General features: G+C 36.6%; 1 long non-coding RNA gene and 1 other non-coding gene across 2 annotated transcripts in view; one reads left to right on the top strand and one right to left on the bottom strand.

Annotated features, from left to right (window-relative positions):
- Positions 1-1,288, bottom strand: part of LOC134739584 (uncharacterized) — a 103,146-nt gene extending 101,858 nt beyond the window's left edge. Inside the window, exon 1 of the long non-coding RNA XR_010126381.1 lies at positions 1,183-1,288. This is a non-coding gene — a long non-coding RNA (uncharacterized LOC134739584). The remainder of the gene's footprint in view (positions 1-1,182) is intronic.
- A 2,687-nt stretch (positions 1,289-3,975) lies between these two features.
- Positions 3,976-4,083, top strand: LOC129037663 (U6 spliceosomal RNA). Its single transcript, XR_008502897.1, has one exon. It is a non-coding gene; the product is annotated as a U6 spliceosomal RNA (small nuclear RNA).
- Positions 4,084-23,584: the final 19,501 nt, after the last annotated feature.

Below are 23,584 nucleotides of genomic sequence, written 5' to 3'. Positions count from 1 at the left end.
GCCTAGAAAACAAAAAGAAATACTTAGTGATAAAATAGTATCAATATTTCTGAGGGGATAAAACGAAGACTGGATAGAAGAACAATAACTTACTTTCTAATTTTGTCTAGGGTGAGACATAAACTAAGAAACATTCACAATCTTCATTAAATCACTACTGCTATTTCTGGGGAAGAGGTCAACACCCCCAGTAACTGCTATAAAACGAAAGTGTCAGTGCTCAAAAAATAAAATTTCCTGTATTCTGTTACGTTTTTTATTCTTAAGCATAAGTTTTGAAATCTTACAAGAAATTGCTGATAATTCCAAGGAAACTGAAAAATATAAAGGCAAATGATCTGGAAATTGTTTAAACCTAATTCTGTGTGACTAGTTGAAGGATGTGACTAGTTGAAGGAGCAAAGTCAGTTTTAAGTACTTGACACCTGATGATCAATAAAAACTCCAGTTTAGCCACTGGAGCTCTGACTTTCTGAATTATTTTCGGCAAAGGAACTCTGAAGGTGAATATTAGAAAACTTCTAACAAATGTGCAACATTTGCCAGTTCATAGATGCATAATAAACTTACAAGAAACCATGTTGACAGTTTCATTACTTTTGGTAAGACCCTTCAAATACTTGGACATATTGTAGTAAATATTCCAGGTTTTTTTCCCATTTTGATTCCAACATTCTTGAAGGGGCCAGGGAAGGTGTGGTGATGAAAAGTAATAAAAAGCATTTTTCTCTCCTTTTAAATTAAATGACACTTTGGGGGGATAATTCAAAAGAATTATTTGTGGATTATACATAGCTTTAATGGGATCCACAAATTTTCTTCTTTGGGTGCTGTAATTTTTATTATGTTGCAAAATTCTTTTCTCAAAAGTGTTAAAATTGTTTATCAAATGCATCTGCTGCCTCCAATTCTATATCAACAATAACAGACTTTGTTTATAAACCATTACACATAGTACACATTGGAAATTTTGGAAATGTTGGAAAGATCTAATACGAATATAATCAAAAAATGGCTGTGTGTGGTAACTCACGCCTTTAATCCCAGCACTTTGGGAGGCCAAGTCAGGTGAATCACCTGAGGTCAGGAGTTCGAGACTAGCCTGGCAAACATGATGAAACCCTGTCTCTACCAAAAAAAAATAAATTAAAAAAAAAAATAGCTGGGTGTGGTGGCACGCACCTGTATTCCCAGCTACTCGGGAGGCTGAGGCAGGAGAATCATTTGAATCCAGGAGGCAGAGGCTGCAGTGAGCTGAGATTGTGCCACTGCACTCCAGCCTGGGTGACAGAGTGAGACTCCATCTGAAAAAGAATATAATCAAAAGGCAAGGTGGGTTTTTATAATTTAACTTCATTATCAATCATCAATCATCTTCATAACCACAAGAAGAAAATAATTACATGAACCCAGAAGAGCCACTTGATTCCATCTTATTCATACATGGCTCTGTTCCATAGCACTGTTTCAGCATTCCAATCTCAATTAGCCAAGGTAAGAACTTTTTTAAAAATTTGCATAAAATTTCTGGCCTTATGAACCAGGCTCTTTACCTCCTAAGGCTGCCAAGCTTTAGAAATAAAGTTGCAGAAATCTCTTTAAGTAGTGTAAAGCACCCCTCCCCCTTTTTTTTCGTTTTAAGATCCATGACTAATATATCCCAGGTCTGTTTAACCTTCACTGATTACACTGATGTCTCATTTTGCCTTCCATTATGAGGAAAGCTACTCCACAAGCTTTGCGACTGTCAGGTTTCCTAGGCTCTGCCCTGAGTAGTCTTTATTTTGACCACTTGGACACTGAATGACCTGTGTGGTTCTAAAGCTGCTGCTGGCAATTTAGGTGGTCCTGAATTTTAGTGTTCCCTCTACTTTTTAAAATTTATATGCCTACAACACTCCTATAGACCTTAAAAGGTTGACTTTGGCTGTGAGACAGGAAACATTGCATCCATGTGGAATCAAATGAAAAGCGAACCTTCTAACAAAGTACTAAACATAAATCAAGGGGGAAAAATCAAAATGCTGTAGATTAGGGTTTCAGCTGAATGCACTTTATGTTTTATACCAAAACATTCAAGTCTGAGTTTGAAATGTTTAGTTATCACTTCACTCAAGTTAGCAAAACTCATGCCCATTGGGTTTGATGGTTGGATTAAGTGCCAGGTACAAGAAAACACAGTTTGCTCCTCTGCAATGTGGAGAGGTGTCACTCCTTTTGGAGTTCACTTATTCTGTTTGAAGTTAATAAAATTTCCTTTGTACCACAGATGTGCACCAAATCACCCCATACATATCTATTTCCTCAAAATGTTTTTAGTGCAACTGGCTTTTACTTCCCTGAGAAAACAGAGAAAATTATGTTATATAACTTTCTACATTTTCTCATTTAACAAAGTCCTCTGAAGTTTACCTTAATTTTAATGAATGCATACATGAACAAACTAAATCATATCTGCAAAAAACTTAAAAATAAAATTAAACTATTTTATAAAGAGGGAGATTACTGATGTTCATCTTGTGAGTTCTTTGGCTCCTCATGCATACACTGAAAGGTCACCAGATCTCATGAGTGAGGCCAAGACAGAAGTTGGAAGTGGTTAGAACAAATTGGCCCAGGGAATATATCAGCTATTCCTATTTTTGCCTGTTCTGTATAAGAAGATATGAAAATATTTCCTATAGAGCAATGATTCTCCAAGTGTGGTCCTCAGGTTAATGGTATCAATATCACCTAGGAACTTATTAGAAATATAAATTTTTTCTGGTTAATGGCATCAATATCACCTAGGAACTTATTAGAAATATAAATATAATATAACTTATTAGAAATATAAATATAATATAACTTATTAGAAATATAAATTTTTTGCCCCATCTCAGACTTACTGAACCAGAAATTTCAGGAGTAGGGCCAGAGGCCAGAAATCTGTGTTTCAACAACTCCTATATAAGATTCTGATGCATGTTTCAGTTTGAGAACCACTGGTGTGGAGAGCCACTACCTAGAGTTCCAATTCTCCACCCTACCTCCATTAAGATGGATTTCTCTGCTTAACCAGAATTCAGACTCATGTGTAGCAAGTTCAAATACAGCTCTCCTAAAAGTTCCATTTTTAAAAAACGATATCTAGTCTGGAAAAATCAATATATCTAAACATAAACTAGATCTTTCTGTCTAGCAATTCATACCAAATACTCTTAAATCATACAATAGTGTAGCAAGAAGCGTTTGTGATACATCACAAATCACTACCATGAATAAAGTTTTTTTTTGTTTTTTATTTATTTATTTATTTATTATTATACTTTAGGTTTTATTGCGGCATTATTCACAACAGCAAAGACTTGAATAAAGTTTTACACAACAAAATTTTCTTGCATTTATCTAGGATATTAATATATAAGAAGAGATCTTTCCTCCCTTCAAACAATAGTCACAGTATTTTAAAATTAATTTTAATTGTCATTTTTCTACCATTCAAAAACATATACTGATTATTTCTCTATCCTTATAATTTAGCATAGTGTCTGCCATAAAGTAGGTAGTAAATAAATATTTGTGAGTAAATGAATAAATAAATTATATAGGGGAGCACTAGTATGGTTTAGTATGAAAATCATAAAATTTTTCCACAAATAGAGCTAGGTTTATTTTCTAGTTCATTCATTCATTCTCTCAACTTGGATTTGAGAAAATATGTAACCTCTCTAGGTTAAGTTTTAATCTATAGAATGGGAAGACTAAAATGTGCTCATAGTCTTTAAATAAAGGCTAAAAGAGAAAATCTGTATAAAACACTTCACATGGCACTTATATCATTAAGTATTCCATGAATTACAGTGTCTTTTCTTCTCTTTCATAGTATAAACATGGTACTCCCTTTTTAAATACATAGGGCTTTCCTCCTCAGTGATGACATAAAACTGATTATACAGAAAATCCATATATGTCATAAACAAGAATACACATGTTGTGCTTGCTTCAGCAGCACATATACTGAAATTGGAATGATACAGAAAAAGAGTTGCATGGCCTTTGCACAAGAATTACACACAAATTCAAGAAGCAACCCCTATGTTTTTAAATTAATAAGATACTTTTGTTTTTTATGATACTCTTATTGTAACATAAATAAATGGACTTACAATAAAAGATTTATGTTATCTTGAAAAAATATATACATTGCACCATTGACTGAGTTTTGTGTGAATGAGTTCACATCTTCTTTGGTCAGGTGTAGTGATGCCATAAACAAAGAGGAACCAATGATAAAAGTCAGAATCATTGCCTTGTATACAATTTAGTGAAGCTATGTATAATATTGAATATTTATTCAGATATTTTACAGTATCAAAATTTCCTGTATGTTATTTGGAAGGAGATTTTACCCAGCCATCATGAAGCTTCTTTTGTTGAGGAAAAAGAATGTAGGTAGTTATCCTCATGTGGCAATACAGAAGGGACCTTTCTCTGCAGACTGTCCCAGAAATATGCCGTGAAGTAGATGCTCAAAAACTACATCATTTGGCAGCCCACAAGAGCCAGGAAATTATTCTTGATTTTCTTCAGAATTCAAATAAATTGTACTTCCCAAGGAGAAGCCAACAAACACAAGGTTGGAAGGATAGTTAGGAAAACAAGGGCCAGATGCTGTACACAAATACTTGGGAAGGAGAAGCTATGCTGACAAAGTAGGACAAAAATGTTCCAAGCCACTATGATACCTGCCCTGGGTATCTGAGTTCACATTTCCCCCACAAACAAGACACATATCCACACATGCAACTTGAAATATGACTTTGAGCTCCCTATTCTGGAATAAAAATCCATAGCTCAATGTTTTCAGCCAGTACAAGAAAAGGGCTCTAGGGATTATGGCCAGGAACTCTGGAAGGCTTCACTGGATCAAGAGAATCAAAACACTTACTGGTCCTTCAAAGAGCCTCAAAGTCAAGCAGAAGGGACAGTGAGTAGTTCTTACTGGGACTCTAATTGAAATCCTAATGTAGGATTTACTAGTTTTTTATCATCTCTTGCATTTGTCACTTTGATCAACTAGTGGTCCTTTTCTAACTGTCTGGACTTCCCTACCTTCAATCATACCACTTGCTTCTAGAGATAAGTGAAAAAGAATCCTGTGAGAAACCTGACCTTACCATGCTTTGGTTTTATCATATGTAGAATGGGGCACTCATCTTCACTGGGATATTGGAGCAATAAGATAAATTATATGGAAAGCAAATTGCCCAGTTCCTAGCACATAGCCAACACCCAAAACATTTAGCAGAACCCATGGTCATTTCTATCTCTTTCTCTGACTATATGATTTCCTTTAAACTATGAAAGTCTGACTAGACTGCCTCCTCAAGTGGGTCCCTGACCCCTGAGTAGCACAACTGGGAGGCACCACCCAGTAGGGGCAGACTGGCACCTCACACAGTCAGATACTCCTCTGAGATGAAGCTTCCAGAGGAACGATCAGGCAGCAACATTTGCTGTTTACCAATATTCGCAGCTCTGCAGCCTCTGCTGCTGATACCCAGGCAAACAGGGTCTGGAGTGGGCCTCTAGCAAACTCCAATAGACCTGCAGCTCAGGGTCCTGACTGTTAGAAGTAAAACTAACAAACAGAAAGGGCATCCACACCAAAACCCCATCTGTACATCACCATCATCAAAGACCAAAAGTAGATAAAACCACAAAGATCAGGAAAAAACACAGCAGAAAAGCTGAAAATTCTAAAAACCAGAGCACCTCTCTCCCTCCAAAGGAATGCAGCTCCTTACCAGCAACGGAACAAAGCTGGACATAGAATGACTTTGAAAAGTTGAGAGAAGAAGGCTTCAGACGATCCAACTTCTCTGAGCAAAAGAAGGAAGTTCGAACCCATGGCAAAGAAGCTAAAAACCTTGAAAAAAGGTTAGATGAAAGGCTAACTAGAATAACCAGTGTAAAGAAGTCCTTAAATAACCTGATGAAGCTGAAAAACATGGCACGAGAACTATGTGACACATGCACAAGCTTCAGTAGCTGATTCCATCAACTGGAAGAAAGGGTATCAGTGATTGAAGATCAAATAATGAAATGAAGCAAGAAGAGAAGTATAGAGAAAAAAAGAGTAAAAACAAACGAACAAAGCCACCAAGAAATATGGGAGTACATGAAAAGACCAAATCTACGTCTGATTGGTGTACCTGAAAGTGTTAGGGAGAAGAAGGCCATTACATAATGGTAAAGGGATCAATTCAACAAGAAGAGCTAACTGTCCTAAACATATATGCACCCAATACAGGAGCACCCAGATTCATAAAGCAAGTCCTGAGTGACCTATAAAGAGACTTAGACTCCCACAAAATAATAATGGGAGACTTTAACACCCCACTGTCAACATTAGACAGATCAATGAGACAGAAAGTTAACAAGGATAGCCAGGAATTGAACTCAGCTCTGCACCAAGCAGACCTAATAGACATCTACAGAACTCTCCATCCTAAATCAACAAAATATATATTCTTTCAGCACCACAACACACCTATTCCAAAATTGACCACATAGTTGGAAGTAAAACACTCCTCAGCAAATGTAAAAGAACAGAAATTATAACAAACTGTCTCTCAGACCACAGTGCAATCAAACTAGAACTCAGGATTAAGAAATTCACTCAAAACCACTCAACTACATGGAAACTGAACAACCTGCTCCGGAATGACTACTGGGTACATAATGAAATGAAGGCAGAAATAAAAATGTTCTTTGAAACCAATGAGAACAAAGACGCAACATACCAGAATCTCTGGGACGCATTCAAAGCAGTGTGTAGAGGGAAATTTATAGCACTACATGCCCACAAGAGAAAGCAGGAAAGATCTAAAATTGACACCCTAACATCACAATTAAAAGAACTAGAAAAGCAAGAGCAAACACATTGAAAAGCTAGCAGAAGGCAAGAAATGACTAAGATCAGGGCAGAACTGAAGGAAATAGAGACACAAAAAAACCCTTCAAAAAATTAAGGAATCCAGCAGCTGGTTTTTTGAAAGGATCAACAAAATTGATAGACTGCTAGCAAGACGAATAAAGAAGAAAAGAGAGAATAGTCAAATAGACGCCATGAAAAACGATAAAGGGGATATCACCACTGATCCCACAGAAATACAAACTACCATCAGAGAATACTACAAACAACTCTATGCAAATAAACTTGAAAATCTAGAAGAAATGAATAAATTCCTTGACACATACACCCTCCCAAGACTAAACCAGGAAGAAGTTGAATCTCTGAATACACCAATAACAGGAGCTGAAATTGTGCCAATAATCAATAGCTTACCAACCAAAAAAAGTCCAGGACCAGATGGGTTCACAGCCGAATTCTACCAGAGGTACAAGGAGGAACTGGTACCATTCCTTCTGAAACTATTCCAATCAATAGAAAAAGAGGGAATCCTCCCTAACTCATTTTATGAGGCCAGCATCATCCTGATACCAAAGCCGGGCAGACACACAACAAAAAAAGAGAATTTTAGACCAATATCCTTGATGAACATCGATGCAAAAATCCTCAATAAAATACTGGCAAAGAGAATCCAGCAGCACATCAAAAAGCTTATCCACCGTGATCAAGTGGGCTTCATCCCTGGGATGCAAGGCTGGTTCAATATACGCAAAACAATAAATGTAATCCAGCATATAAACAGAACCAAACACAAAAACCACATGATTATCTCAATAGATGCAGAAAAGGCCTTTGACAAAATTCAACAACGCTTCATGCTAAAAACTCTCAATAAATTAGGTATTGATGGGACGTATCTCAAAATAATAAGAGCTATTTATGACAAACCCACAGCCAATATCATACTGAATAGGCAAAAACTGGAAGCATTCCCTTTGAAAACTGGCACCAGACAGGGATGCCCTCTCTCACCACTCCTATTCAACATACTGTTGGAATTTCTGGCCAGGGCAATTAGGCAGGAGAAAGAAATAAAAGGCATTCAATTAGTAAAAGAGGAAGTCAAATGGTCCCTGTTTGCAGAGGACATGATTGTATATTTAGAAACCCCATCATCTCAGCCCAAAATCACCTTAAGCTGATAAGCAACTTCAGCAAAGTCTCAGCATACAAAATCAATGTGCAAAAATCACAAGCATTCTTATACATCAATAACAGGCAAACAGAGAGCCAAATCATGAGTGAACTCCCATTCACAATTGCTTCAAAGAGAATAAAATACCTAGGAATCCAACTGACAAGGGATGTGAAGGACCTCTTCAAGGAGAACTACAAACCACTGCTCAACGAAATAAAAGAGGACACAAACAAATGGAAGAACATTCCATGCTCATGGGTAGGAAGAATCAATATCGTGAAAATGGTCATACTGCCCAAGGTAATTTATAGATGCAATGCCATCCCCATCAAGCTACCAATGACTTTCTTCACAGAATTGGAAAAAACTACTTTAAAGTTCATATGGAACCAAAAAAGAGCCCACATTGCCAAGTCAATCCTAAGCCAAAAGAACAAAGCTGGAGGCATCACACTACCTGACTTCAAACTATACTACAAGGATACAGTAACCAAAACAGCATGGTACTGGTACCAAAACAGATATATACACCAATGGAACATAACAGAGCCCTGAGAAATAATGCCACATATCTACAACTATCTGGTCTTTGACAAACCTGAGAAAAACAAGAAATGGGGAAAGGATTCCCTATTTAATAAATGGTGCTGGGAAAACTGGCTAGCCATATGGAGAAAGCTGAAACTGGATCCCTTCCTTACACCTTATACAAAAATTAATTCAAAATGGATTAAATACTTACATGTTAGACCTAAAACCATAAAAACCCTAGAAGAAAACCTAGGCATTACCATTCAGGACATAGGCATGGGCAAGGACTTCATGTCTAAAACACCAAAAGCAATGGCAACAAAAGCCAAAATTAACAAATGGGATCTAATTAAACTCAAGAGCTTCTGCACAGCAAAAGAAACTACCATCAGAGTGAACAGGCAACCTACAGAATGGGACAAAATTTTTGCAATCTCCACATCTGACAAAGGGCTAATATCCAGAATCTATAAATAACACAAACAAATTTACAAGAAGAAAACAAACGACCCCATCAAAAAGTGGGCGAAGGATACAAACAGACACTTCTTGAAAGAAGACATTTATGCAGCCAACAGACACATGAAAAAATGCTCATCATCACTGGCCATCAGAGAAATGCAAATCAAAACCACAATGAGATACCATCTCACACCAGTTAGAATGGCGATCAGTAAAATGTCAGGAAACAACAGGTGCTGGAGAGGATGTGGAGAAATAGGAACACTTTTACACTGTTGGTGGGACTGTAAACTAGTTCAACCATTGTAGAAGACAGTGTGGCGATTCCTCAAGGACCTAGAACTAGAAATTCCATTTGACCCAGCCATCCCATTACTGGGTATATACCCAAAGGATTATAAATCATGTTGCTATAAAGACACATGCACACATATGTTTATTGTGGCACTATTCACAATAGCAAAGACTTGGAACCAACCCAAATGTCCAACAATGATAGACTGGATTAAGAAAATGTGGCACATATACACCATGGAATACTATGCAGCCATAAAAAATGATGAGTTCATGTCCTTTGTAGGGACACGGATGAAGCTGGAAACCATCATTCTCAGCAAACCATCGCAAGGACAAAAAACCAAACACCGCATGTTCTCACTCATAGGTGGGAATTGAACAATGTGAACACTTGGACACAGGAAGGGGAACATCACACACTGGGGCCTGTCATGGGGTGGGGGGAGGGGGGAGGGATAGCATTGGGAGATATACCTAATGTAAATGATGACTTAATGGGTGCAGCCCACCAACATGGCACATGTATACATATGTAACAAACCTGCATGTTGTGCACATGTACCCTCGAACTTAAAGTATAATAAAAAGAAGTTTGACTAGAAATCTAGCAAAAAGAGAAGAATTTACAATCATATTAAACACTTTATTCTCATTATATTTCTGCCTGGCCTCTTAAATATAAACTTACGCTTGTATAAATAACAAAGCTTAGCCCTGCATGAATTTCCATCAAATATTTTTTATTATAAAGACAAATGAGATTGGGAGTCAGGATAATATATAAATGATCAATTTTTTTCTCATTTAGATTTGAATCTGTGAATTTTACAGGACTTGAGGAAATATTTTTCATTTTCCTCTAAATTGTCTATCCATATTTATTGAAACTCAACCGCTGATGATATGGAATGCCTACCAGGAGAGGTGAGTTGAATTCCTTAGGGAAGGGAAGGCTTGATCCTTTATGAGACTATAAATCCAAACAAATGACATAAATAATGCTAAATACAACATTCAAGAAGTAATAGCAATTACTTGAATTTAGGTCAGACAGATATGTCCAAGATTTAAAAAGTGTATTTACCCAACTTGGTATATTTGCTGACATTTTTACAAAAAGATCATTCTCAATCTCTTCTTTAAAAAATAACATAAAATACATAACATCAGTCTCAATGTGAGTGATTCAAGGGAATCTGTGGGGTAAATAATCAAGATTTGTTTTTCTTAGAACATTTGAATTACTATTAATCACATATTCTTCAACCAGAAATTTATTCTTTATATTCAATTTTTTTTTCAAGTTTAAAAAAGGCAACAGAATTCACAAAAGGAAAGGAACAAAGCAATTGCAAAATATAAAATAATGATCATAAAATTATATTTGGGAAAATTATACCTCATCAAAAGAAATCAAAGGCACATTCAAAAACTTGTCAAAATATACAGTTGTCTGTTATAATTTCTGTTCTTTTACATTTACTGAGGAGAGCTTTACTTCCAAGTATGTGGTCAATTTTGGAATAGGTGTGGTGTGGTGCTGAAAAAAATGTATATTCTGTTGATTTGGGGTGGAGAGTTCTGTAGATGTCTATTAGGTCTACTTGGTGCAGAGCTGAGTTCAATTCCTGGGTATCCTTGTTGACTTTCTGTCTCATTGATCTGTCTAATGTTGACAGTGGGGTGTTAAAGTCTCCCATTATTAATGTGTGGGAGTCTAAGTCTCTTTGTAGGTCACTCAGGACTTGCTTTATGAATCTGGGTGCTCCTGTATTGGGTACATATATATTTAGGATAGTTAGCTCTTCTTATTGAATTAATCCCTTTACCATTATGTAATGGCCTTCTTTGTCTCTTTTGATCTTTGTTGGTTTAAAGTCTGTTTTATCAGAGACTAGGATTGCAACCCCTGCCTTTTTTTGTTTTCCATTTGCTTGGTAGATCTTCCTCCATCCCTTTATTTTAAGCCTATGTGTGTCTCTGCATGTGAGATGGGTTTCCTGAATACAGCACACTAATGGGTCTTGAGTCTTTATCCAATTTGTCAGTCTGTGTCTTTTAATTGGAGCATTTAGTCCATTTATATTTAAAGTTAATATTGTTATGTGTGAATGTGATCCTGTCATTATGATGTTAGCTGGTTATTTTGCTCGTTAGTTGATGCAGTCTCTTCCTAGTCTCGATGGTCTTTACATTTTGGCATGATTTTGCAGCGGCTGGTACCGGTTCTGCCTTTCCATGTTTAGCGCTTCCTTCAGGAGCGCTTTTAGGGCAGGCCTGGGGCAATCAAGCTAGAACTCAGGATTAAGAATCTCACTCAAAACTGCTCAACTACATGGAAACGGAACAACCTGCTCCTGAATGACTACTGGGTACATAACAAAATGAAGGCAGAAATAAAGATGTTCTTTGAAACCAATGAGAACAAAGACACAACATGCCAGAATCTCTGGGATGCATTCAAAGCAGTGTGTAGAGGGAAATTTATAGCACTAAATGCCCACAAGAGAAAGCAGGAAAGATCCAAAATTGACACCCTAACATCACAATTAAAAGAACTAGAAAAGCAAGAGCAAACACATCCAAAAGCTAGCAGAAGGCAAGAAATAACTAAAATTAGAGCAGAACTGAAGGAAATAGAGACACAAAAAACCCTTCAAAAAATTAATGAATTCAGGAGCTGGTTTTTTGAAAGGATCAACAAAATTGATAGACTGCTGGCAAGATTAATAAAGAAAAAAAGAGAGAAGAATCAAATAGATGCAATAAAAAACGATAAAGGGGATATCACCACTGATCCCACAGAAATACAAACTACCATCAGAGAATACTACAAACACCTCTATGCAAATAAACTAGAAAATCTAGAAGAAATGGATAAATTCCTCAACACATACACCCTCCCAAGACTAAACCAGGAAGAAGTTGAATCTCTGAATACACCAATAACAGGAGCTGAAATTGTGCCAATAATCAATAGCTTACCAACCAAAAAAAGTCCAGGACCAGATGGGTTCACAGCCGAATTCTACCAGAGGTACAAGGAGGAACTGGTACCATTCCTTCTGAAACTATTCCAATCAATAGAAAAAGAGGGAATCCTCCCTAACTCATTTTATGAGGCCAGCATCATCCTGATACCAAAGCCGGGCAGACACACAACAAAAAAAGAGAATTTTAGACCAATATCCTTGATGAACATCGATGCAAAAATCCTCAATAAAATACTGGCAAAGAGAATCCAGCAGCACATCAAAAAGCTATCCACCGTGATCAAGTGGGCTTCATCCCTGGGATGCAAGGCTGGTTCAATATACGCAAATCAATAAATGTAATCCAGCATATAAACAGAACCAAACACAAAAACCACATGATTATCTCAATAGATGCAGAAAAGGCCTTTGACAAAATTCAACAACGCTTCATGCTAAAAACTCTCAATAAATTAGGTATTGATGGGACGTATCTCAAAATAATAAGAGCTATCTATGACAAACCAACAGCCAATATCATATTGAATGGGCAAAAACTGGAAGCATTCCCTTTGAAAACTGGCACAAGACAGGGATGCCCTCTCTCACCACTTCTATTCAACATAGTGTTGGAAGTTCTGGCCAGGGCAATTAGTCAGGAGAAGGAAATCAAGGGTATTCAATTAGGAAAAGAGGAAGTCAAATTCTCCCTGTTTGCAGATGACATGATTGTATATCTAGAAAACCCCATTGTCTCAGCCCAAAATCTCCTTAAGCTGATAAGCAACTTCAGCAAAGTCTCAGGATACAAAATCAATGTACAAAAATCACAAGCATTCTTATACACCAATAATAGACAAACAGAGAGCCAAATCATGAGTGAACTCCCATTCACAATTGCTTCAAAGAGAATAAAATACCTAGGAATCCAACTGACAAGAGATGTGAAGGACCTCTTCAAGGAGAACTACAAACCACTGCTCAAGGAAATAAAAGAGGATACAAACAAATGGAAGAACATTCCATGCTCATGGGTAGGAAGAATCAATATCGTGAAAATGGCCACACTGCCCAAGGTAATTTACAGATGCAATGCCATCCCCATCAAGCTACCAATGACTTTCTTCACAGAATTGGAAAAAAACTACTTTAAAGTTCATATGGAACCAAAAAAGAGCCCACATCGCCAAGTCAATCCTAAGCCAAAAGAACAAAGCTGGAGGCATCACACTACCTGACTTCAAACTATACTACAAGGATACAGTAACCAAAACAGCATCGTACTGGTACCAAAACAGAGATATAGATCAATGGAACAGAACAGAGCTGTCAGAAATAACTCCACTTATCTACAACTATCTGATCTTTGACAAACCTGAGAAAAACAAGAAATGGGGAAAGGATTCCCTATTTAATAAATGGTGCTGGGAAAACTGGCTAGCCATATGGAGAAAGCTGAAACTGGATCCCTTCCTTACACCTTATACAAAAATCAATTCAAGATGGATTAAAGACTTAAACGTTAAACCTAAAACCATAAAAACCCTAGAAGAAAACCTAGGCATTACCATTCAGGACATAGGCATGGGCAAGAACTTCATGTCTAAAACACCAAAAGCAATGGCAACAAAAGCCAAAATTGACAAATGGGATCTAATTAAACTCAAGAGCTTCTGCACAGCAAAAGAAACTACCATCAGAGTGAACAGGCAACCTACAAAATGGGAGAAAATTTTCGCAACCTACTCATCTGACAAAGGGCTAATATCCAGAATCTACAATGAACTCCAACAAATTTACAAGAAAAAAACAAACAACCCCATCAAAAAGTGGGCAAAGGACATGAACAGACACTTCTCAAAAGAAGACATTTGTGCAGCCAAAAAACACATGAAAAAATGCTCACCATCACGGGCCATCAGAGAAATGCAAATCAAAACCACAATGATATACCATCTCACACCAGTTAGAATGGCAATCATTAAAAAGTCAGGAAACAACAGGTGCTGGAGAGGATGTGGAGAAAGAGGAACACTTTTACACTGTTGGTGAGACTGTAAACTCGTTCAACCATTGTGGAAGTCAGTGTGGCAATTTCTCAGGGATCTAGAACTAGAAATTCCTTTCGACCCAGCCATCCCATTACTGGGTATATACCCAAAGGATTATAAATAGTGCTGCTATAAAGACACATGCACACGTATGTTTATTGCGGCATTATTCACAATAGCAAAGACTTGGAACCAACCCAAATGTCCAACAATGATAGACTGGATTAAGAAAATGTGGCACATATACACCATGGAATATTATGCAGCCGTAAAAAATGATGAGTTCATGTCCTTTGTAGGGACATGGATGAAATTGGAAATCATCATTCTCAGTAAACTATTGCAAGAACAAAAAACCAAACACCGCATATTCTCACTCATAGGTGGGAATTGAACAATGAGAACACATGGACACAGGAAGGGGAACATCACACTTCGGGGACTGTTGTGGGGTGGGGGGAGGGGGGAGGGATAGCATTGGGAGATATACCTAATGCTAGATGATGAGTTAGTGGGTGCAGCGCACCAGCATGGCACATGTATACATATGTAACTAACCTGCACATTGCGCACATGTACCATAAAACCTAAAGTATAATAATAATTAAATATATATATATATATATATATATATATATATATATATACAGTTGTCTGGAGTCAAAAGTAAAAACCCAAAACAATAAATCAAGCTTTAGTTTGTCCAAGTTCAAAACTCTTTCCCAATATTTCTCCGCATAACTCAATTTGAAAACCTAGAACAACTTAGTTTGTCCAGTAAAATATGACTGTGCAACATCACTGAATCTGCCCAGCCATCCAATATGAGGGACAAAGCAAGCAGATTGTTTGTATTTATTAACTGTGATGTAACTGGAGACCACAGTCATAGTTGAGAATTTGTACCCACCCCTTACCACCACACAACACTTGCAAAGCAGGTGCCTTTCTCTTCATTAAAGTCTGATTGGGAGGGATCATTTTTATGTTATGTTATTATGTACCTAAGAAACCAGACATCATAGGAGAAAGATGTGCCAAACAGGAGAACGAACCATAGGGTATCACAGAGTCAAAAGTTTTGGAACCATATAGTACCACATTTACAAATGGATTTTCTTTTTGTACATGGCTTTCTCTACATAAAGGCAAGTTTTTCTTATATTTTCTACAAACTCCAAGGAGGAGTTAAGCCCCACACAGAAATAAAAATCCATAAATCCTGAGCTTTCTGCATTTCTGAGAGCTCAAAAAGACATTTTATATGAAAGAAAAAATGTATTCTGACCCCACGGCACTGTTCTTGCACATGCCTCCTAACTCTTTTACATGTTTCATACGTAAGAGCCACCTGCCCAAAATCTTATCAATAATGAGCCCATCACATGGCCCAAGGATAAGTAATCACATGCAGTCTGCTTTTCTTTAAGTTCTGCATTGTCAACCTGAGGTTGACTATTTCAAAATAATAAATAAAAACAAGGAGATTAAGAGAATTATTAGCAACCAAAGCAAGTACAAGCATCCTAACAACACATAAGTGTAAGCCATCTACTGCTTTCAACCAATGAGAGTAGACATGAATGTGTGCCTTCAGTCTCATGTCTAACAGTAAACATTCACTAACTTGCACTGGTCATGGGTTTGACATTTAGGAAAGCCAGTGGGGAAAGGATTTAAGCAGCTTTGATAAGTGGCTGAATCCTGCCAGACAAATACAAAGATTTACAAAAATTATGTAATGTAAGTATGACCTGATATATGCCTTCCTTTATTTGAGGCAATATAGAAATGAGAGTGGTGTTGCTAATCTTATTGAACAGATATATTTTACCCTGTCCTCATTAAGTAAAATACCTCTTCCAAGATCTTTCTCCTTCTCCTTTCCTTTCATCTTGTCTACCTTTGCTTCTCTTCTTACTGTTGTGAGCCAAAAAAGATTGGAAGATGTTGCAGAGGTCTTGGAGAAATGAGAGAAATGAATTCTAATTTCTTTTTCCTCACCTTAAATTTTACTGTTAGATATATTACTTATTAGTCAACTTGGATGGTGTTCAAATAGTATTTAAAAATGTAAAAAAAGATTATTCTATTTTATCATGTAAAAATTAAAAACTACCTTTGAAAACTATTGCTTATCACTATGGCTGTTTCTAATTTCAGAAAAGTATAAAAATCTGATGGCCTGATGATTATTATTGTTGTTTGTGTCTCTAGTAATTAGCACAGTGACTAAGCCGTGGCAAACAACCACAATACATGAGTGAGTGAATGAATAAGTGAATAAAGAATGAATGAACATCCTAGAGACAGAATTATCAAAACAAATAAGACTTGCTAGAGCCCCTGGGTCCTTCTGGTTTAAAATGAATGCCAAACACCTACATCCCACATATGGTTCTCTGTATGTTCTTCCTACACTCATCCTCACCTTAATGACTTGATTTTCCTGAAAGGAATGGCTTTAGATAAACACCAGGTGACATACGGTGCCTAAATAACATTCTGGAAGTGATTTTTTGAGGTGCTAGAAGTTTCTACACATTGAGGAACCAACCTTCCACGAGCAATTTTTTAGGGGAAAAATTCAAACAAGGATTGGTAAAGTCTGCTTCCTGGAATGCCGTGTAGTCACCCATCTTAATCTAGTGCTGGCTTAAGGAATTAGCTAGGGTGGCTTTATTTTTTTCCCCAGAAAAGTGGAAGAAAGAGGTGCATTGAGAGCAGAATATCTCTTATGACCTGGATGAGGAAATAATGGAGCAGTCAGAAGGTGCCCCCCTTCCCTCGTGGGAATACAGTGCAGCTGCAGTTGCAAATAGTCACACCATGTTGATAGTGTCTTAAGTCATATAAAATTTAAGAGAAGAATAAAAATGATGAAAGAGAAAGATAAATTAATATGTGACTTTGTAGAAACAATATTAGGCTTGTTCTGACATGTTGAAATCTATCCATTTCAGAAAAAAAAAAGGGCTTTAGAGTTTTATAAATCACACTTTTTATTTGACATTTATCTATTCAAACACTGCATTTCCTAGGACTTGGTTAGCATGTAAAATTCTAATTAACTTTCTTAAAAACTTGCCATATTTGTCCAAGATGTGAAATCTGCTGTTTGGCAAAAGTGGAGTATAGAAATGTTAGTAGTCTAATGTTTACTTTGGAAATTAACTCCTCAAAGCAATGACTTTCTTATAGTAAAGTGATTGATTTGAAATAACAGAGTGGTAAGGCATTGTTTGGTCAAATGGCTAACATGGAGTGTTGTGATTAGTTGTTTAATTTGAAGGGCTTCTTTCTGTATCCTTCAACCCTGTTGAAGGATCCTTTCTGTATCCTTCATCCCTATAATCTTATGGGACCCACTGTCGTATATGCTGTCTGAGATTGACTGAAATGTAGTTATGTAACAAATGATTGTATATATACATTGTGGAATGGTTAAATCTAGGCAATTAACATAGGCATTACCTCATATAGTTATCATTTTTATGGTGAAAACAACAACCACTCTGTTAGCATTTTTCAATAATACAAAGTCATTAACTACAGTCATCATGTTGTACAATGGATCTCTTAAACTTACTCCTCCTAACTATAAATATCCACTCTTTGACCAGTATCTGTCCAGCCCCCTGCCCCCTAACCACCCCAGTCTCAGATAGCCATCCTTCTACTCTCTACTTCCATGAGATTAACTTTTATAAATTCCATGAGTGACTCCATGCAGTGTTTGTCTTTCTATGCCTGGTTTATTTCATTTAATATAATGTTTTTCAGATTCATCCATGTTATAAATGGCAGGATTTTCTTCTTTTTACAGCTGAAGTGTATTCCATTGCATAAATATAGCCAGTTTTAAAAAATGTGTATGGATACATAATAGTTTTACATATTTATGAGGTACATGTGATATTTTGATATAAGCATACAATGTATAATGATCAAATCTGGGTAACTGAAATACCCATCACTTCAAACATTTATCATTTCTTTGTTTTGGAAACATTGTAAATCTCTTCTAGCAAAATATGACATATATACACCATGGAATACTACTCAGCTATAAAAAGGAATGAAATAATGGCATTTTCAGCAACCTGGATGGAGTTGGAGACCATTATTTTAAGTGAAGTAACACAGGAATGGAAAACCAAATATCTTATGTCCTCACTTATACATAGGAGCTGAGGTAAGGGGAAGCAAAGGCATAAGAATGATATACTGGACTTGGGGACTCAGGTGAAAGGGTGGGAGGTGGGTGAGGAATAAAAGACTACACATTGGGTACAGTTTACATTACTCAGGTGATGGGTGCACCAAGATCTTGGAAATCACCACTAAAGAACTTATCCATGTAACCCAAAACCACCTGTTCCCCCAAAACTATTGAAATAAAACATAACAATAAAAATAAATATCTTCTATCTATGTTGAAGTGTACAATAAATTATTGTTAACCATAGTTGCCCTGATGTGCTATTGAACACTATATCCTATTCCTTGTATCTAACTATATTTTTGTACCTATCAATTAACCCCTCTCCATCTACCTTTTCCACTACCCTTCCCAGCCTCTGGTAACCACCATTCTACTCACCACCCCCTTGCGATCAATTTTCTTTAGCTATCACAAATGAGTGAAAACATGTAATATTTGTCCTTCTGTTACTGGCTTATATCTCTTAACATAATTTCTTTAGTTCCAACCATGTTGCTGAAAATGACAGAATTTCATTCTTTTTATGGTTGAATAATATTCCACTGTGTATGCATAACACGTTTTCTTGGATTCCAATTATCTGTTGATGGACACTCAGGTTTATTCCGGATCTTGGCTATTATGAATATTGCTGCAATAAACAAGAGAGCATATATATCACTTCGATACACTGTTTTCCTTTCTTTTGGATATATATCCAGCAGTGGGGTTGCTGGATTATATGGTAGTTCCATTTTTTGAGAAACCTCCATACTGTTTTTCACAGTGACTAATTTACATTTCTACCAACAAAGTATGAGGGTTCCCCTTTTTCTGGATCCTTGACAGCATTTGTTATATTGTATCCTTTTACTAATAGCCATCCTAACCGGGGTAAAATGATATCTCATTGTGATTTCGATTTGCATTTCTCTGATAATTAGTGGTGTTGAGTATTTTTTCATATAACAGTTTGCCATTTGTATTCCTTCTTTTGAGAAATATCCAATTTTTTTCTAATGTTTAATTGAATTATTTGGTTCACTTTGCTATTGAGTTGTTTGAAATCCTCATATATTCTGTTTACTAATAATATGATCTGATGAATATTCTACAAATATTCTCTAATGACCAAACCTGATTCTTCTACCATCTCTTTGATTCTGTGGGTCATGCAATATCTTTCAAGTGAATTCATTTTCTGCTTAGCCACTGCTAGTTTCTCTGGTTTGCAACAAAGGACCCAGATGCTTTATATAATGGTGCTCACAGTGTGGTAAAGATAAAATGGGAAATACCACCCATGGCAAATTCTGACCCAAAGCAAAGCAATGCCTCTAAGGTTTTGAAGAGAAGTCACGCCATATTCAGAAAGTAATTATTTCAGCAAGTAAATATAATTTTGCTAACTTCTTCTGGCTTACCATTGGGCCCTAACAGAATGAGGCGCTAAGTGATCAGGAGATTAGAGCTTCCAAGAATAAATTGGATATATGCAATATAATACAGAACAAGCTGCTACAACAAAGACATTCGAAATTTAGTAGCTCATTTTCTGTCACATTTAATTATTCAGATGTCCAGAGGCATCTAGAAATGATCCACATCTAAGAGATAGCTCTGTTCTAGAAAGTTCTCTCTGTCTTATCTACCATTTCCTAGTGTAATCCTCATCTTTATGACCAAAGTTGCTTCAGCTCCATGTCTACGTGCCCACCAGTGAAAAGTGGCAAGGAGAGAAAGTCTAGGAAAATTTACTTTGAGGAAAGTGATATAAAATATTATTTCTACTCACATTCCATTAGCAAAAAGTTAGATGCATTGGCCATATTAGCTACAAAGGAGTCTGAAAATCTATTTTCTAGATGAAGTTGTCATATACCCAAAAAATGTTATTTATATGGAAAGAGGAAAGAATGGATTTCCCATGACAACTAGAATTCTGTCTGCCACATAGTTTTCTGAAAAACCCAGCCCTGAATCAGGCAATTGCTATAGCATTTCATTATCAAATCAACATACTACATCAGAGAGATGTACATTTTAGGAGCAGGGCATTCGTACACTCCATGTGCTTACCCCCACAACACTGCCATCCACTATTCAATTCACATTCAGCCATTATGAGGTGAGCGATATGACTAGTAGACTGAGTAGGACAGTCCTAAGCTTAATTTCTAGACATCTGTGACGGTAGCTAAAAGTGGCTTGCTATGGAGGCATAGCACAGAAGAAAAACTGACTCTGAAGAAGACAGAATTTACAGCAGCACGATTAGAGAAACAGATCATGGATTCTGGCTGGTAGCTAAAGATTTTACTGAATAGCCAAGGATATGAAAGGAGCAATATTGGAGGACTACTGACAAAATGTCTCTGGATGTGTTATATGGGTGGGTTTTTTTTTGAAATAAACATTAAAATGCTGTATGCCATGTGAATATTTACCGAAAAGAGCCTTGAAGAGCAAGTGCTTAATAATCAGGGGAAAAACATGACTACTTTACAGATTTCAATTTGACACCTTCTCAAATATCTATTCAATAAATAAATACGCTCATAAAAATGTGTTGGCAAGGATAGAGGCTACACATGAGCTCAACATGGATTTTCCTTGAAGAGATTCTTGCCATCTTCAAGTAGCCTATTTTCCAGTATAAATAACCAACACTAGTATCCCAACACAGTTCTATTCAGTGAGTGGGAATTTGAGTACCTGCTGATAAATGAGTGGATCCTTTCCATCATGAAAAGGTTAGCATTTTGACATCTCTAAAATATATACCAATATCAGATTTATAGTTCTTTTTTTTAACTCCGTGCTTATGCCAGCCCTAGTATCCATAGACCTACTCTATACCTCATGTACTATTATGGAATCCCTATAACATTGTTTCTACCAAAGAACTTAACATACATGAAGGTCAAGGGGCTGCTGTCCATGGATATCACTATGTTTTTTATAAACCCCATCTTATAGAAGTACTTCTCTTAATGGTGGAATTTCCTGTTGAAGGGAGATTTCATTATGGTTGCAGCTTGGAAATAAGGCCTTGCATCAGGTGGATCACTTGAGGCCAGGAGTTTGAGACCAACCTGACCAACATGGCGAAACCCCGTCTCTACAAAAAATACAAACCTTAGCTGGGCAGGGTGGCAGGTGCTTGTAATCGCAGCTACTTGAGAGGTTGAAGCACAAGAAGTGCTTGAATCCAGGAGGTGGGGGCTGCAGTTAGCAGAGATTGCACAACTGCACTTCAGCCTGGGCGAAAGAGCAAGGCTCTGTCTCAAAAAAAAAAAAAAGGCCTTGCAAGCCAGGAACATGGGCACAAAACATGAGACATATGTTCTATACCACTGACCAATATATTTCTCTTATAACAAGCATATTTGAGTCTGGAACAAATGGATCGATATTAGAGTGATGCTTCTCAACTTTAAATGACACATTTGAAATATTTTGGTTTTCCATCTTTGAGACTCTAGGGTTTACTAGTGATAAAAAATGTTAATATTAGAAGAACAATACTTTCAACAGGGAGCACTACAAATTTCCACTGAATTTGAATCTGAGAGTATCATCTAACCATCTCTGGTTCTTATTGCCCTGGGGGAACTGGCACAAATTGAGATAGACTGTGGTTTGGGGAGACAGCCCCTGACTATCAAGAGGAAGTCATATAGCCACATACCCTCCTTTCTTGGGTACCACCTTTGCTAAGGCCACTCTAGACTACTCACAATTACCCAAACTGGATGTTTGCTTTCACGCCTCTGAGCTTTTGGATTGCTAACCTTTCTGCTTCTAGTGCCCTCCACCATCTCTCATCGTTCAAAGCCCAGATAATAAAATCATCTTCAGTGTAAAGTCTTCCCTGATACTCTCATAAGACAGAGCTATTTACCATATCCTCTGTATATTATACAATCTCACAGAGTAGTCTTAGCCTTTTTCACATCACATTGTAACTATGTGTTTACATGTCTGCTGCCACTAACTGCATATGTACATTATTGTATGTCATTATACCACAAACCCCTGATGACGGACATTAGTTTTAAGAACAAAGAACCTGCAGACTTTAAAGAACTGTACACTTCTGACAAAGGAAGTTAATTTTAACAGTTATATTTTGTGCCTCCTTTGGCCAAGAATTGTAACACCACCGTAACACATGGCATAGGGAAAGCTCTGAATATATCTTGTTCAAATTAATTAATAAGCTTTTGCAAAATATATACAGATATTTAAAATGTGAGAAATTTTGAGCTCATGAGTGATGTCAGAGTTAAGATATGTATTGGGAATCAATAACAAAAAGACGATTTTCTTGACCATCTTGGTCAGGGTTTTTGGCTTACATAGTTTCCGATAGACTCCCTGTGTTGTGTCGAGACCACCTCTCTTTCATAGGTATTGAGCATCCTGAGAATCAGTATTTTGTTGGAAACAAAATAGACATTCATAAATGTTTGTATAATTAATTACTTATATAGTAGTTTATATTAATTACTTGTATCAATTACATAAACATTTGTACTAATTAATGAAGAAATGTACAAAACTCTGGATCCTATCGTAGCATAGTCTCTGTCCCTTTGGTGTACATTTGATAGTGTTTATATAAGTGTATACTTCATACACACTTGGATAATGGAATTCTGCCTAAAATAATAGAAACACTAAACTCCTTTAGCAGAATGCAATTAACGTTCACTCATTTTAACTTTTTATAATAAAAAATGACTATCTTTACAATAGAGTACATAAGCATCATTAAAAGATTAAAACAACCATTGATTGCATTTAATTAACATTCTATAACAGACTATACAAAAATACATTCATGTTCAAACCTAACTTTGTATACATTTACTTCATTGTACACACAAAAATATGAGTAACTATTTTCCTAGGCAAGATTTTTCAAGGTGTACCTCTTCCTTGTGTTTCCATCTTAATTATTTTGGA

This window comes from Pongo pygmaeus, chromosome 4, assembly GCF_028885625.2.
Source record: "Pongo pygmaeus isolate AG05252 chromosome 4, NHGRI_mPonPyg2-v2.0_pri, whole genome shotgun sequence".
Classification (NCBI taxonomy): domain Eukaryota; kingdom Metazoa; phylum Chordata; class Mammalia; order Primates; family Hominidae; genus Pongo; species Pongo pygmaeus.
The sequence above is the reverse complement of the archived record's forward strand: the minus strand, read 5'-3'. Positions and strand labels throughout refer to the sequence as shown.